The sequence below is a fragment of the Chenopodium quinoa genome, unplaced genomic scaffold (assembly GCF_001683475.1).
Source record: "Chenopodium quinoa cultivar QQ74 unplaced genomic scaffold, ASM168347v1, whole genome shotgun sequence".
Taxonomy (NCBI): domain Eukaryota; kingdom Viridiplantae; phylum Streptophyta; class Magnoliopsida; order Caryophyllales; family Amaranthaceae; genus Chenopodium; species Chenopodium quinoa.
This window is the reverse complement of record NW_018744633.1, coordinates 1,252,126-1,269,617: the sequence shown is the minus strand read 5'-3', so window position 1 is coordinate 1,269,617 and position 17,492 is coordinate 1,252,126. Positions and strand designations below refer to the sequence as shown.

General features: G+C 35.3%; 1 long non-coding RNA gene and 1 pseudogene across 1 annotated transcript; one reads left to right on the top strand and one right to left on the bottom strand.

The window, feature by feature from the left end:
• Nucleotides 1-81: 81 nt before the first annotated feature.
• On the bottom strand, nucleotides 82-9,298 carry LOC110700925 (annotated as a pseudogene).
• Nucleotides 9,299-12,178: 2,880 nt separating this feature from the next.
• On the top strand, nucleotides 12,179-16,971 carry LOC110700924. The gene is made up of 7 exons (XR_002507285.1): nucleotides 12,179-12,555; nucleotides 12,709-13,276; nucleotides 13,363-13,419; nucleotides 13,675-13,790; nucleotides 13,891-13,935; nucleotides 14,900-14,973; nucleotides 16,725-16,971. It is a non-coding gene; the product is annotated as an uncharacterized LOC110700924 (long non-coding RNA).
• Nucleotides 16,972-17,492: the final 521 nt, after the last annotated feature.

The window sequence follows — 17,492 nt, the reverse complement described above, 5'->3', positions numbered from 1 at the left end:
AATATTAGATATTCACCACCAACAATACTAATGACCCAGTAACAGAATAGATTATGTAGTAAACAAATCATTTGAGCTATAATGAACTGTAACAGAATAGATTATGTAGTAAAAAAATCATTTGAGCTATAATGAACTAAGGTTTATACATTAACGACACAATGTGAAGAAAAATATAAAATTGGTCAAGAACTTGAAGACTACATAAAATGGTTTAAAATCACATTCACTATACTTGCATACTTTTCTTGGACTCTAGGAAGATAAATCAATCTACCAAATATGCCAGACCTGAAAGAGCCAACCCCAAGAGTATGACAAGTTATGGAAACATTGTACTTGAAACTACTTCCCTCGTACAACATCTCAGATTTACAAAACTCCGAGTTTCCCTAAACTTTCCACATCGCGATGCCAACCCCATGTTTCCGTTACTTCCAGAGGACATATTGTTAAATGGCAAGTATGTATTCTTCAGCAACCTCAGTTAAAAATATTTTGCAGGAGTCTCTAATAGGGGGTCTTGTTTACTATATCTCAAGCTTTTAATCCACAAGCAGAAAACAATCCCACTTCAATTTTCAGAAGCCAAACTTTCAGCAGGGTTATTTAGCACTGATGGCACAGCCATCTTCAATGCTTCACAAACTTTGATTATATCAGATTCACCATGACCAGCAGAAACAAATAGTTTTATACCAACAGGTATAGGACATTTATCAAGTGTTGACTGCTTGGAAGTTACAACGAATATGTTGTGCTTCTCCAAAAGCTGCATGAAGTATAATTAGCTCAGAATTCTCAAATCTATGCATAAAATAAAATGTTCGGTGGCATGTATACCTCATCAACGATATCTTCAAGCAACTGGATGTCCTTTTCTGAAGAGCCTGTGGATTTTGATAGTTTTAGAAAAACAATGGGAGAAATAGGGTCACTTGCAACTACTCTTTTTGTATTACCACGTCCCAAAAAGGGACGGGAACTTTTTTTTGTTTTCCAAATACCTATTGATGTTGATGAACGGGCGGCCTTATCTGTTAACTCTGCCTATCTATATTTAAACAATGGAATTTTCTCCCAGAGCTGCGGAACTAACGACTCTATTAGAAAGTAGAATTGCCAACTTTTACACGAATTTTTTTATTTTTTATTGGGCTTTTAGGAGGCTCCCCATGAGCCTCCAAGTTTTTACAACCTTCACAATTCGAAAAACCTGAAACATAAAGAACTATCATATTAGCACAGCCAAGTAGCCCATGAAGCCTAGATGGCTAGAAGAATTACAAAGATGGAAGACCGAGAAGATAAGTGTTTGGCTATCCTAGTAAATAAATTTTCAACATCGTATCCAAATCCAAACACAACTTCAAATTCTGCCTTATGATTCCAAATTCATATCTAGACTTCCCAAACTGCAGAATATAGGCTAATTTAGAACAGATTTTGCAACTAAGTCAGCCCCATTAGTAAGAAGCTTTAGTAATAAAATCATCCAAAGCACAGAATCGTGTCACAAAGACATCAAAATATCAATGAACAACAAAATTGAAACACTAAAATCTAACCAAAAGGACCAAGTAAAATATTTTCTAATTATAATTTCAATACTAGAAAGATATTAGATTATATATAGATCAGTTCATCTAATAATCTCCTATTATCTTGTTCTTGGCCTAAATAGTCCAAAATACTTCATATCATGCAGTGCCTTTACTTCATTAAAAAAGAAATAAGTTATTGCCTTGTTTAGACACTAATCCAAATAGAAATGCTAAAATTCCAAACCTGAAGACGCTTCAAGAATTGAGTCAAATAGCTTGGACCCTAATCCAACATAAATACATATATAGTGCAGGTTGGTGCTATCCAAACGGAGTAAACATGGCACAAACAAAATAACCCACGGAACTAAGAAGATTGTCAACGCGCTTCTACGAGACTAGGGTATACTTCCTCTTTTTTTTTTTTTTTTTACTCACAACCTTTGTTAAAATATATAAAAATAGTTTTAACTAGTATGTACCCCGGGCGATGCCCCAGGTTCACTTTATAGTTAAAATACTTCGTACCATATAAGCATTCAACAACAAATAACAAATAAGAATTCATATTCATAATGTCGGGGTTTATTTATTTAGAGTTATATTTTATTTTATAGGTGAGAAACATGAGAAGTTTTATTGAAAATAAAACTCTAAGCTAAAAAATTTTATCCTAATATATATTTACTCATTATTTTATTAAATTTTAATCCTAAATTTTTTAAAAGTCATAGTTTATTATATACGTGAGAAGCATGAGAAGTTTATTGAAAATAAAACTCTAAGCTAACAATTTTATCCTAAAATATATTTATTTATTATTTTATTAATTTTTATCTTAATTTTTTTATTATTTAATCATTGTCTACGTGGAGCGACACTTGGCAAAAAATTGGTACGCCAAGTGTCGCTGTTTAACTTTATATATTAGTTATATGACATGTTCAATTGCTTATATCTTTAATACAGTACATATGTAAAAATTAAAAAAAATAAAAATAAAAAAAAGCTTTTAAAACAAATCTAATAAGATTCCACATGAGTATATATTTTATCAAGTATAAATTACAAAATGCAATTATAGTTGAGTATGCGAATAATAAACACTATTGCAATGTTGTGAGTAAATAAAAAAAGAGGAAGTACTATTTAGTATGCATAATGCATACTACTACCCAAAAAAAAAGTCAATAGATATGTATCATGAATCCTAAGATGTAGTATGGTGAACATTGATAGATACTGACCAAATCACAATGTCAACAATATCTACAGGACCAATTCACATCGGTAAAAGCAGAGCTCATGCACTAACTTTTGCAAGTTTGCAACAGAAAATTCAGAAACATACCAGTCCTTAATTTTGCAACATTTTCCTTCAACTTGCTGATCAGATTAGGATTTTCTTCGAAGACATCGTCCACATCGATAGCAGAGACTGGTACTAGCTAGGTATGGAGGCAAAGAAGCAGAAAAAACATAACCAGAGCTGCTTAGGCGCTGCAAGTAAACACCAAATCCAACAAATCGCTTGTCATCAACCAAATCGCATGTTAGCCTTTTGTAATGTAATTTGGAAAAGAGACTAGGACAATGGATCAGCAACAACAAAATGTGGGATAAATTAGGTGGGGGCATATAAATAACAAGATTGTATCTGATTTGTTTTTCTTACTAAGTATTTACCTAAAGATATGTGAGTCTCAGAATAAATTCATTATGAGGATATGGATATAGAATACAAATCTTGTAAACAACACAAGCTCAGGTTTAATTCAGAATTTTAATACTGGACTTTTTAGCTAAACATTAGTGTTCTTTACAAAATTTGTATTCTATATCCTCCTTGTTGAGCTATATAAAAAAAATTATTGAGTGTTGTCAAGCCATATTAATCACACTTGACAAATGCACAAGTATGCAATAAAGTACAGCTGCACGATACACAGATAGGCCATCCACACAATAGATTATAATGTATCTATAATACCTGGTGATCAATGACACTTGCATTTCCAGTACAGAATCCTCCTTCTGCAGCTAATGCATGACCCATTGCAGCTGTTATGATATCGACTTTCTCAACCTGCAAACCATGACACAATGGGTATTATGGAGATATGAGAAACGATTATAACCTCAATAACGTTGAACATACAGGAACATTGAAGTGCTCTGTGAGGCCTTTTCCAGAACTTCCTTGCACACCAAAAGAGTTGCTCTCATCCATCATAAGGCGGAAACAGTATTCCTCCTTCAATTTAACAATCTCATCTAGAGGAGCAACTTGACCAGAGTTCTGTAAGGTACAAATAAGGTAATATCAACTTTTTGCTTCATACTATGTTTGTTAAATCAAAGATTTCAAAAAAAAAAAAAAAAACAGAAAAAAGAGAGATACCACAAACCCACAATAATAAATTACATCAGTAAGATCAGTTTCCTACTATCCGTAATGGTACCTTTGTGGAGAACCTTTTAGAGTTAAAGAGCAAGCTAAATATTTATGATATATATACCATCTCCAGTAAAAAGATTTAGGGAAATTCTCTTTGGTAGACCTCTAATAATAAACATTCTCAGTGGTCAAATGCAAAAAAAGATATTATCCTTGGTTAACCATGTTTTAAAAAGTTTTATCAATGGTAACATTAAGCAAGGTAATTAGGCATTTTAAGCGTAACTATGGTTAACTAATGATGTAATGACTAATTTGACCCTATGGTTAACCCCTTCTTAGATTTTTTTAAAGGAAAAAAAAAAAAAAACCCCAAACCCCTCACCTAGCCACCAGCACCACTGCCGGCGGCTAACCCCTAGCCGGCTTGCCTTCCCACCTCCGGTCGGCGACGCCTGTCCTCTACCACCTCCGGCCGGCGACGCCCCTCCTCGGCCCCGTTCCTCCTCCCTTTCCCATTTCCCCCATCGATCACCACCTGCCCTACCTCCTCTCTTTCCCAGTTCCCCCACCACCGTTCGTCGGGCCCTTATCGCACCCAAAACCACCACAAAAACCAACAGCCCTCCTCGACGAACCCCTCCCCGACAAAACCACCACAAACCCTTGAAATCTACCCAAAACCACCAGAAAACCGAAACCCATTTCCTGGGTTTGGTTTCGAAACCCTAAATGGGTATGGGTATTTTCTGGTGTTTTGGGGTTTTTTAGGGTTTTTGGCCGGCGAACAAGAGAGGGGGGGGGGTCGTCGGGGAAGGGCGTCGGTTTTGTGGTGGTTAGAATGATCGGCGGTGGGCATTGGGTGGGGAAAATAGGAAGGGTCGAAAGGGGGGGAGAGAGAGGAGGTGGGGGCGAGGGAGGCGGGGCGTCACTAGGGGAGGCCGGCGCACCAGCGAAGGTAGAGCTGGGCGCCGGTGCCGGCGTCGGTTTTGGTGTAGGAGGGGGAGGGGGAGAGGGAATGGTGGCGAATGGTGGGGAAGGAGGTGGCAGGGTGGTGGTTTTTATTTTTTATTTTTTATTTTTTTTAATTAATTTTAAAATGGGGGTATTTTAGGCATCACAACTTTTTTTTACTTAGAATGGTTAACCATGGTTAAGAAATTCCTAATTACCTTGCTTAATGTTACCATTGATAAAACTTTTTAAAACATGGTTCACCAAGGATTATAACTTTTTTTGCATTTGGCCACTGAGAATGTTTAATATTAGAGGTCTACCAAAGAGAATTTCCCAAAGATTTAAAACTTAAAACAAAAAAAATTAAAAAAAAAAGAAAAAAGAATCAAATCTAAATAATATTGAGGAAAAGAACATAATGTTCCTGCTGGTATTTTGTTTGTAACAAAGAATCTCCAAAACCTGATTGACTGTGCCTATTCCCCCCTGCCCCTTCAGTCTTAGTGGTTCTAGTCTCAGAACACAAAAGTTTCTAGCATGTGATCACTTAAATCTGGCAGACAAGATTGAATTCAAAACAATCAAACCCTAAATCTTAGAATACAGAAAGCATCAAGCTTTGCAAGTCAATAACGCCATTCTCAAGGTCAAGCATCTATGTCTTTAGGTGTTTTACACTCCTGTCCTAAATTAGTTTTCTTACTTACCTTTATAATCCGTCATAAATTCTTCGCTCAAATCTAAAAATGAAAATGGCCCACTAGTTCATTTAATCCTTCCGTTCTTTTTGTTCTACCAGCTGTACACTTCTGTCCATTTTTGTATGTTCTACACTTTATTCTATTTAAAGCATATCCCTTACCATCTTACCCCACAATAATTACAGCTTCTAAGAGGTGGGCAAGACATTAGAGGCACAATTCCAGGGATTCACATTTTGCAGCTGAAAGACCAATAAAAATACATACCTGATAAACTGCTTTGATTACAATGTATCGTCGAGTTTTCTTGCGCTTGTTTTCAGTAGTTATTGTCTCTAATGTTCTTTTCAGGGATTCCATATTGTTGTGCTTGAAATGCACAATTTTGCTTCTTGACAAATGGAGTCCGATTTGAATACCCCAATGAACACCTTCATCCCTGGAAGAGCAACCATCAGATAGAATGAAAACAGAAAGGCCTATCCACCAGACATAGGGAGGGGGAACACACATAATGATAATTCATTTAATCGACGCTAGGACAAGGGAAAAAAAAAAGATCATTCTAATAATATTTCAAAATGTTCGAGCTAACAATATGAATAATTAGGCAGCATAGTCAGATTGCGAGTGAAACTTGTAATCTTCATAAAAATCTGGTCATTGTCAAAATTATATTTGCAGTGGCTATTTCATTACTTTTTCAGAAGGGAGAGCTATTATTTAACTAAAAACAGGGTGGACTGTGTTCACATAACTAATTTTTAAAAAGACTACAGGCCTTAGGTATGCATTTAGTTATTCTAGAGTAACAGCCAAACAGGGCAGGATTCTTATACTTACACAACAATGACATCGCCTTTTTTACAGAAAGCTGGGATTGTGCTAAACATGGTGGAAAGTCCATATGAGTAAAGTATTGAATCTGGCGTCCCCAAAAACTTTGCAATTCTGGATCACAGTCCAGGTGCACATCTACAATAACAGAGAGGATTAGAAATGATTACATACAATGATACAAAGAATCCAAATATGAATTTCCAACTCATATTTAGCACGGGTCAATTCAACCAAGAGCAATAAATATTTCTCACCAATAGTTCCATAGAAACCACGAGGACCACAAGAACCAACACCATATTTCTCTACCGCGGATGTACAAGAATCCTGTCAAACAAAACAAGTCAGATTCACCAATACAACAAGCAAGTAGAATATAAATAATATGCATAAGATTTTCACCACAAGTAATTTTTCATGTCCAATCATCCCAGATAATTAGCCGATGCAAAATTTACAACTTCCTTGCCATTTATATTGTGTGTGGCCCGGCAGCACTGGATCAAAATGATCATTTATCAATTAATCACTTAGGCCTCAAACATGATAAAGCTCTCAAACATCTTCATAGTGTTTGATTCAAAAGACAAACTAAACCTAAACCAACAGATCCACAAAGAACACCGTAGTAAACCAGTTGCTATGGTATACATTGAAGATTCTAAAACTTCATTTTCCATCTCAAACTTTTGCAACAGACATCATCTAATGGCTTGCCAACCAGACAATGGATACTATTATAGCAGAACCAAATCTCGAAAAAAATCATCAACTTTACCTCTGTAGTTTAGGAGGTTCATGGCGCATTGCTTTTGTCATAGCTGGAATAAGGGGCTCAGGAGTCCAGTAAACACACAATCCATCTATTTCCTGCTAACATACAAGAATCTTCATGGACTCTGAAGGTACAATGCAACATGCTCAGCACACTTAGGTTGAATAGTAGCTCATATTAACAAAGAGCACACAATTATCGAAGTATCTAACAACCACAGGTAGTAGTAGATGAGCATCAAGCTATTAAATATGAGAACAAATTTCCCTCACAAAAAACGCTTAATAGTGTGAAATGTCTAGCACATGCCATCACAAGAAACTTTAATCCCAAAACAACACTCAAGATACAGAACAATATAATGATATAGTTGTGGTCCTTGTTGGATCCAAAACATATCCTTTAATGAAATCTCTCACAAAAGTTCTCTAGCATTCATGAATAGAATTGTGAAGATAACATAATAAAAAGGGGCAGATAATGAAACCTTGCAACGTATGGTAATTATTAATAACCTACCTCCTCTGTCAATGGTTTCTTTGGAGGTGCATAACTCTTTTGAGACAGAAGATAGAGGATGACTACAAAGAGAAGACCTTCAACAAACAGATGACCTTCAAACAAAGAAACAAGAAATGTTTTAGAAATTTACAGGTGAAGTTTGCATATATTAATTTCAATACCTAGATTCAATAAAGTAACGGTACGGATATGAGAGGATACCCCCAATTTGTACTCCAAAGACAACAGCCCGAGCAAAGGGAGCTTCAAATGCCAGTGTCACCCAATCCACTGAAGTTTGCAGCATGCTTATAATAGTTGTATCCATCTCCTGTAAATAAAACCAATTTACAACCATACGCCGCTTAACTGTTTATTCCAAACAAATGCTTAAAATCATGATGCATTCAATTTAACCAATTCATCTCCAGTTCTAATGCACAATAGCTTAAATTCTCAGTTTCCTTGTTTGGAAATTCTCGGACGTCTCTACTTTTGATTGACTCTTCTCTTTCTATTCTCTCTTAAAGTATACATTCAAGTCCCATACCCAAATGCTGGATACCACTCAATAACAAATTTGACAAGCTTTGACCTAAAAGTTGCAATGAAATTCAATATTTAGGAAATAACTCCCTTTCGACTAGCCTATAAGGCTATAACCAACACACAATTCCAATCAACTAGGCATATAGTCGAGATACTTTCAAGTAATTATATCCCTAATAACACTCTTTTGCCGTGATCCCTAATAACACTCTTTTGGATGGTTTGAAACCATCAAACCAAGCAATAAACCAAATTGACAACAAAATCAACCATCCATTATCTCATTATACAAATTGCAAATGGAAATTTCAACTTATACCACCCAAAAAAACCAAAATTGTTTTTGCCACCCAAAAAAAACGCAAATTTCCTTTTACACCCAAACTTCCTAATGTTTTGTTTTAAACTTTAAACACCACATAAAAAAAGGGAAACAAAAATATTTTATTTCAACACCAAATTCTTCTTTAATGGGTTGTGTGATCTTGATTTTAGACACATTACATAATAAAAATTTGAACTTTAATTGATCTTGATTTCATTATTAAAAGATAGGTAAATAAAAATTGAATTCATCAAAACACAAGATTGGCAATGAAATTAAACCCCTTGTTATAACAAATCATACCCACAAACCCAAAACAATTCTACATACTTTGTATGCAAGCACAAATCAGCTAGTTAGATTTGTTCAACGTCGATATATCAAATCAAAGCTATTAGAAAGTTAGAAATTAAACCAGTTCAATTACACAATTTCAGCATTTATCCTAGTTCTAATTGGAAAATCAATTAATTTACCTGATTGTATGATTGATAATGAAATTGGGCAAGGAGAATGGGAACTAATATTCCAAACCAACGAGCCCAATTGTGAAATTGATATGCGATGATTGGAAAATTAGGAATATATGAACATGGGCAAATAAGGGTTTTAGTATTTGGGGAAGAAATGGAGGGAAGTGATGAATTTTGCACGTCTTATACTTTTTCATTCAATATCGTTACATCAGGTTCCTGGGGTTAGGTTAAAAACGATAATGCAACGGCTCTTAGGATATCATCATATCATTCAATATCTTTAGCTCTTCCTGGGGTTACGTTACGTTACATTACACTACGACCGTTAAAAAAAATACTGTTGCATTAGCCTTTACTTGTTGGAAATGTATTAGTGTCATTTAAGGGTAACTTTTAATTTGTAAAGAGTTTGATTTTATTTTAATGTATAATATTTAATGAATACATGTAGGGCTGTTCATAAATCGGTCCAGACCGAAAAAATGGATCGGACTGACCCCGGACCGATTTTCGGTCTTCGGGTTTAGAAATTTATTTTTTGGTCCGGTCCAAAACCCTATAAAAACCGGTCTTGAACTAGACCAATTTTTTATTAAAAATATGCATAAAACCTTAAATAATGGTTAAGAATATACTTAATAAGCTTAGAAAACTTTAAATTTATGAGCCTTTTTTACTAAACATACAAAAAATTAAGGTTAAAGTTTTTGACTTTTACCACAAAATTAAGGATTTTTGACTTTTACCACAAAAAAAATCACGAAATTGTTTTTTACTACCAAAAATTTTAAAAGTTGTATTTTACCACCAAAAATATTTCTAAAAATTGTTTTTACTACCTACCGCCAAGAAAACCGTTAAATTTAATGGTTAAAAAAAACTCTTCGATTTTCGTGTGCAAAACATGTTGTTCATAGATTTAGGGGCATTTTGGTCCTACAAGTCTAATTTGAAGTCAGAATTGACAAAAAAAAAAGATTGGAAATGCCTCTTTTTGCGTGTTTCACGCAAACCGAGGTATTTTTAATCACACAAAAAGAAGCATTTTCGATCATTTTTTTATCGATTCCGATCTCAAATTGGTTTCGAAGGGGAAAAATGCCCCCCAAAACCCCTAAATATGATGTGTTTGGCACAGAAATAGAAGAATTTAAAATATTCTGTTAGGTTTTTTTACGACAGGTGGTAAAAAACAATTTTTATTTTTTTTGGTGGTAAAATCTAACTTTTAAAATTTTTGGTAATAAAAAACAATTTCGTGTTTTTTTTTGTGGTAAAAGTCAAAAAATCAAAATTAATAAAAAATTAGAATTCTTTTTAAAAAAATTCTTAAATCGGTCCAAAGCGGTCCGGTCTGGGTTTTCGGGTTTGGTCCTAGCTTAATCGATCCAGTTTTCGGTTCTTAGAATTCTAATTTTCGGTTCGGTTCGGTCCGACCTTGGACTGATGAACAACCCTAAATACCAGTTAATATTTAAGGGTAAAATTTCATTAGAAGAATGACAACTTTTGTAAGTTTTTTTAGAAAATAACACCACAAAAAAATCCAAAATTTGATTATAACACAAAAAAAAACTTTTATTATAACACCACATAAAAACCCAAAAATTTAATTTCATCACCACATAAAAACCGGCGAAACCAACCCCACCACCCAATATTGCCTTCCCCTTCCCTAAAAACCGCCCCACGTCGCCGAACTCCTACCAGCAACTGTAGGGAAATATAGGTACTAAGCAGCGGAAAAACATGAATCATATTCATACAGTACCTAATCCCAAGATCTAATGCATAACACATAAAGAACATATAATCGTACCTTTGAAGCGTGATTCCACGTGCGATCGAGCAAGAACAATGGGAGATAAAGAACCCCAAGCGTGATTCCTCTACTTAGTCCACGAGCATGGATTAAACCTCCACTAATGCTAGTTAGTTGTGACTGAACACTTCAATCAACCTTCAACGGAGATTTGAGCCACGAACACACCACAACACCACCCACGCACCACCACACGCGCCACCCAAGGAGGAGGGCCATACGGACAGGGAGGAGAGAGAGAGGGCCGAGTAGAGAGAGAGAGAGAGAGTTAGGGTTTTTGGGAAACCTGGTTGCTTGTGTGACAATTCACTGTATGTCAGTTGTTGTCATGCAACCCTAGGCATGGTTTATATTTATAGATCATATCTAGAAATAAAACCATGTCAAGTCCAAAACCCATTAGACTCTTCTAACTATCCAAGCCCAATTATCAACATGGTATGTCATGTACTCGTGAGGCCCAATAATGGGCCTCTAACTTGTTTAACCCAATACTCTTATGTGTGACCTTGTAGGATCCATTCTATAAGGCTTTGGGCCATTAAGCTAGCCCAAAGATCAATTGTCATATCTAACACCAAACATTGACGACCCTATAGAATGAACTTATTATCTCCATAATAGTGATCCTTGATATATCTAGTAATTGCACTTATCGAAGTCATAACTCCTTCAATCTCCCACTTGTCTGAGACAAGTGCGTAATATTCAAATTCCTTAAGTCAATGTGTGTCGATTTGATAATATGATTGCATCTCATGTCGAGATCATATTAGTCTACAAATCTTTTCTTGAAAACTGAGTGAGAATTGCAAAACAAAGGGTTACTATGTAATCCATTTGAGCACGGCCATGCATTTTCTGAATTCTCCCTCTTCAAGGGGCCAAGACACATTCCTAATTAAATAGGTAGACTCTATCCAATCTTGTGGCAACCAAAGCTCCCACTCAACTTCTGAAATACACTAGTGGAAAAAATCTTATTTGTAACAAGCTATTCGTAACGGACATATGATTTTTCGTTACAATTAACTCATTCGTAACGGGCAAATTCAATGTCCGTTACAAAAAAGTTGTGAATTGGGCAAGGAAAAGGGTTATTCGTAACGGACAAATTAGTGCCCGTTACGAATAAGTGGTTATTCGTAACGGACAGATTGGTGCCCGTTACGAATAAGTTGTTATTTGTAACAGGCATTATTCTGCCCGTTACGATTAACTAACTAATCATAACCAACAAATATTGCCGGTTACAAATAAAAAAAGTCAACAGAATTTTGACCTTATTATTTGTAACTAACATGGGGGTGTCCGTTACGAATAAGGTTTTAAAGTAAGCCCTAAATTTTTACTTTCCCCTTTCTCACTCCCCTCTGTCAAAAAATTTCCACTTTCTCTCTCCAATATTGAAGCAGCTCCCGCGCGCAAGGTCGTCGTCCTCACCTCCCTCAACTCCATTGAAGGAGCTCCAAGCTCAGTTCAATCTTTTGCTCCTCTCATTCTCACTCTTCTCCTCCATTGAAGCGCACTTTGAGTTCTCCATTATTGAAGCGCACTCCGAGTTCTCCATTATTGAAGCGCACTCCGACATTGAAGGGCTTTTTGAGTTCTCCATTGAAGCGCTATCTGAGTTCTCCATTGAAGCGCTCATAGTTCTCCATTAAAACGTACTCTTTCTCTCTCCTCCCCCAATTTCGTAACCCTTGTTTCAGTTTGCTTAATTGCAATTACTTAATTATAGGTTTTATTTTTTTTTTCCCCAAATTAATTGATTGATTTTACTATTTTCCATTTGCTTAATTGCAATTACTTAATTATAGGTTTTATTTTTTTCCCCAAATTATGCTTCTCTGATTGGTGGGTGGTGTTTGCGTGGGTTTGGTTGGAGGTGAGGTGGTGAATTGGTTGATGATTGTTGTTGTTGCGAGTGGAAACAGGGGAAGGGCGTGGTTCAGGTGGTTGCGGTTTTGTGTGGTGGTGGTAGAACAGGAGAGAATTGCGCTTATTGGTGTTGGTGGGCTGATTGGAGTTGCGGCTGGCAGTTGGTGAATTTGGGGAAAGCAGTGGTGGACTGGTGGTTTGCGTGGTGGTGGTAGTGGCTGCTGTTAAAGGTGGCTGAAGGTGAAGGTTGGTGATTTGAGTGGCTGAAGGTGGTGGTTGGTGATTTGAGTGGCTGAAGGTGGTGGTTTGCGGCTGTTGTGGTTGAGTGTGGTGGAGATGGAAGCAGGGGAGATGTGTTTTGGTTGTGTTGGTGTGTAGGGTAAGGTGAAGTGTGGTGAAGGTTTAGGGGCAGCAGCTTGTAAGACATTTTGTTGAACTTGATTGACTCGGGTCCCGAACTTCCAATGCAAACCATTTGACTTTGAAACATAAGGTTCTGGATGGGTGGTAAGTTTCAGTCTTAGAAACCTTTAGTTGACCTTTCTTCTTTTACCCCTTCTTAACTGTGTGATAATCTGAATTCATTGGAGCAGTGGCTCGGACTTGACACACAGTCGAAGAAGCTTCTTGTTGAAACCACTCCAAATCAGGTGAATGCCCAGAGGCCCCAGATTGTTTTCTTTAATTAATAGGAGCAAAGCTTGAAATTTCTTGTGTTTCTAACGTGATGTTCTTAGAAGGAAATTCCTTTGTACTCAAATTAAGACAGAGTTATACTGTGATAGTATCCTCTTTCATTTGCATGTTGGCTGTTGGGTTTTCTAGTCTGTATGGTTGTGAATTTGTGATCGCATTTTCTTAACTAGTGATGATTTATGAGTGTGTTATCATTTCCGCTTATGTAGGTTTAAAGGAAGTTGTTCAAACAGACAAGGCTCGTGCGGCATTGGGACCATATTCTCAAGCCATTAAAGCAAACAACATGCTCTTTGTATCTGGTGTTCTGGGTCTTGTGCCTGAGGTTTGAGTTTCAAATCTGATTATTTCCAGCTAATTTTGTCAGTTTGTGCTCTTGTAATTGTTCTTGCTTACTAATGTAAACAATACCTGTTTGAATGCAGACGGGAAATTTTGTATCAGAAAATGTGGAGGAACAAACTGAGCAGGTAATGAAAATTTTTGCAAACTGACACGGTAACTTAAAGATTTGTTATAGCTCTACTATTAGGAAATCATTCTTTTGTACAAGTATGCTGGGGGTCTAAAAGTCTTGTAATTGTGAAGGACCCGTGATGACTCAATCACTGGACAGTAGATGGACGGAATGACGGATTTATGAGTGTAATTATATATTTATATACATTTAATAAAGGAAGTTTTGCCTTGACAAGCTTGTTAATGCATCTCCTTTTTCGCTGCTAACTACTCTACTTGTGCAGCATTCTTTTGGTTAGGATGGGAGACTGGGAGGTGGGGTACTGTTTGCCAAAGAAAAGTTCTTTAAACTATCTTGTGCTGATAATATATGCTTAGTAAAGGCATATCTCAATGCTCTACAACGGGTCATTTGCTTATTCCTATTAATCAATATTAGCTAAGACAAATATGATGCTCAATGAGTCAAACTGTCAAAGTGCCCATATTAAATTCGCTTCAGTGGCTGAGTAGTATCAATTTATCAAATGCTTGTCACTTGTCTGCATTGTAAACCCAAATTTTGTTTTTCTGTGCTCAATGAAATGCCTAAAACTGTAGCAAACTGCTGGTTCAAAAATACTGCTTTTGATGTGAATAAGTTGGTCGGCTTTCATTTGCCATGAAGATAAACATGTTCCTTTTACAAACTGTAGTTTGATGTATGCAAGTGAGCTATTTGCAAATTGCCAATTATTTGCCAAACATGCATTTAGATTATCATTTTGAATGAACTTTTAGGCATTCTACAATTATTGTAGACCTCTAGTGTTCTTGCTTCCAGCACAGTATCGAGGTAGGGGCAGTATATGGTTCGTGAGTTTGGCATATCTAGACTTTCAACTTTTATTTCAATTAGTTCTTTTAAAAAAAATCTCATATTTTGGGCCCTAAAGTGATAGAGGTGTTAATAATTCAAGTCATCTTACATTTCAGGTTCTCAAAAACATGGGTGAAATTTTGAAAGCTAGTGGGGCAAGCTACTCTTCTGTAGTCAAAACAACCATCATGTAAGTGCATTTTCTTCTCAAATTTCCTCCTTGAAACGCGTATTTGTATCCCTTTACTTGAAGTGCAAAGGTGTCTTAGAAGAGGTTAGTAATTTTTTTTTGCAAATTTTGAAACCTTTTTAGCTCTATACGCCCCCAAGAGTAAGATAATGGTCAATTATTATTGATTTCAATTCATAAAAACCAAAATATAAGGTAATTAAGGATGTTTAGTGTTATATTGTGTTAATTTGAACCAATACATGAAAGATAGGAAAGGTAGAAGTCCCTTAGGCAATTTTGAAGCCTTTTTGGCTCTATACGTGCCTAAAAGTGAGTAAATGGTCAATTTTCATTGATTTCAATTCATAGAAACCAAAATATAAGGGTTCGTTTGGCATTGTTGCGGTTTTCAGTTTTTTGGTTTTTTGTATTTTAATAGTGTATGATATATGTCATATAATGAATAAAAATTTAGTCAAACTTATTAAAATCATGCTAATTTTGAAAACTGACAACAGAAAAGTGAAAACACCTTTTTCTAGTTTTTGGTTTTTTTGTTTTAAACAAAACTCAAAACAAAAAATAATGCCAAACAAGCCCTAAGGTAATTAAGGATATTTAGTATTATATTGTGTTAATTTGAACAAATACTTGAAAGATGGGAAAGGTAGAAGTCCCTTAGACAATTTAGATGCGTTTTTGGCTCTATATGCTCCCAAGAGTGAGATAGTGGCCAATTTTCATTGATTTCAATTCATAAAAACCAAAATATAAGGTAATTAAGGATGTTATGTGTTTTATTGTGTTAATTTGAACAAATACTTGAAAGATGGGATAGGTAGAAGTCCCTTAGGCAATTTTAAAGCGTTTTTGGCTCTATACGCTCCCAAGAGTGAGATAATGGTCAATTTTCATTGATTTCAATTCATAGAAACCAAAATATAAGGTAATTAAGGATGTTTAGTGTTATATTGTGTTAATTCACCAATACATGAAAGATGGGAAAGGTAGAAGTCCCTTAGGCAATTTTGAAGCCTTTTTAGCTCTATACGCTCCTAAAAGTGAGTAAATGGTCAATTTTCATTGATTTCAATTCATAGAAACCAAAATATAAGGTAATTAAGGATGTTATGTGTTATATTATGTTAATTTGAACAAATACTTGAAAGATGGGAAAGGTAGAAGTCCCTTAGACAATTTTGAAGCGTTTTTGGCTCTATAAGCTCCCAAGAGTGAGATAATGGTCAATTTTCATTGATTTCAATTCATAGAAACCAAAATATAAGGTAATTAAGGATGTTAAGTATTATATTGTGTTAATTTGAACAAATACTTGAAAGATGGGAAAGGTAGAAGTCCCTTAGGCAATTTTGAAGCCTTTTTGGCTCTATACGCTCCTAGGAGTGAGGTAGTGGTCAATTTTCATTGATTTCAATTCATAGAAACCAAAAAATAAGATAATTAAGGATGTTATGTGTTACATTGTGTTAATTTGAACAAATACTTGAAAGATGGGAAAGATAGAAGTCCTTTAGCACAATTTTGAAGCCTTTTTGGCTCTATACGCTCCCAAAAGTGAGTAAATGTTAACTTTTTATTGATTTCAACTCATAGAAATCAAAATATAAGTCAATTAAGGATGTTATGTGTTTTGTTTCTATATTATGAGTTTTATTTCTATAATTTGGTTCATCACATTTATTTTAATGATTGTTTTTATTATGGATTGTTTTTATTTAACCTCTTTCATATGTTTTTTTTTTCAATAGGATTTTTGTCCAAGGACCGCCCCGTATGATGTTGACGAGTTGAATGTGGTTCGAGAACAATGGGCGCAATACTTTAGAAGTAAATATTTATTGAATGCATAACTATTAGCTTAGGTAGAACAACGTAATATTTTTAGTGTTGTTGTATATGTTGGATAAATTTATACAAGTTTTTATTTGTAATGTGTTACTACTTCAGTTTTTATATTACGTCGTATTAATTTTTATGAAAGATTGTTCGGTATAATTGCTTATTCACAGGAACAGGTATATTATAACAGGTTTTAATTAATATATATTAATTATATATAAATACATGCTGTCGAAATTAAATAAAACGAAAATTTAATTTAATAATTATTTGTAACGGGCAGCAAAATTGTCAGTTACAAATAACCAGTTATTCGTAACGGGCACTTTTGTTGCCCGTTACAAATAAGTGTTAAATTATATACAATAAAACTCTATTCGTAACGGACATTTAAGATATCAGTTACGAATAATCACTTATTTGTAACGGGCGTTTTAGGTGCCCGTTACGAATAAGGACTTATTTTAATACAAAAAAAAATATTCGTAACTGACATTTCAGATGTCCATTACGAATAACCCCTTATTCGTAACTAACATTTAAAATGTCTGTTACGAATAATGAGTTATTCGTAACGGACATCTAAAATGTCAGTTACGAATAATGGGGTATTCGTAACGGACAGTGCCCGTTACGAATAACAATGGCCATCCGTAACGGCCGCATACGTAACGGAC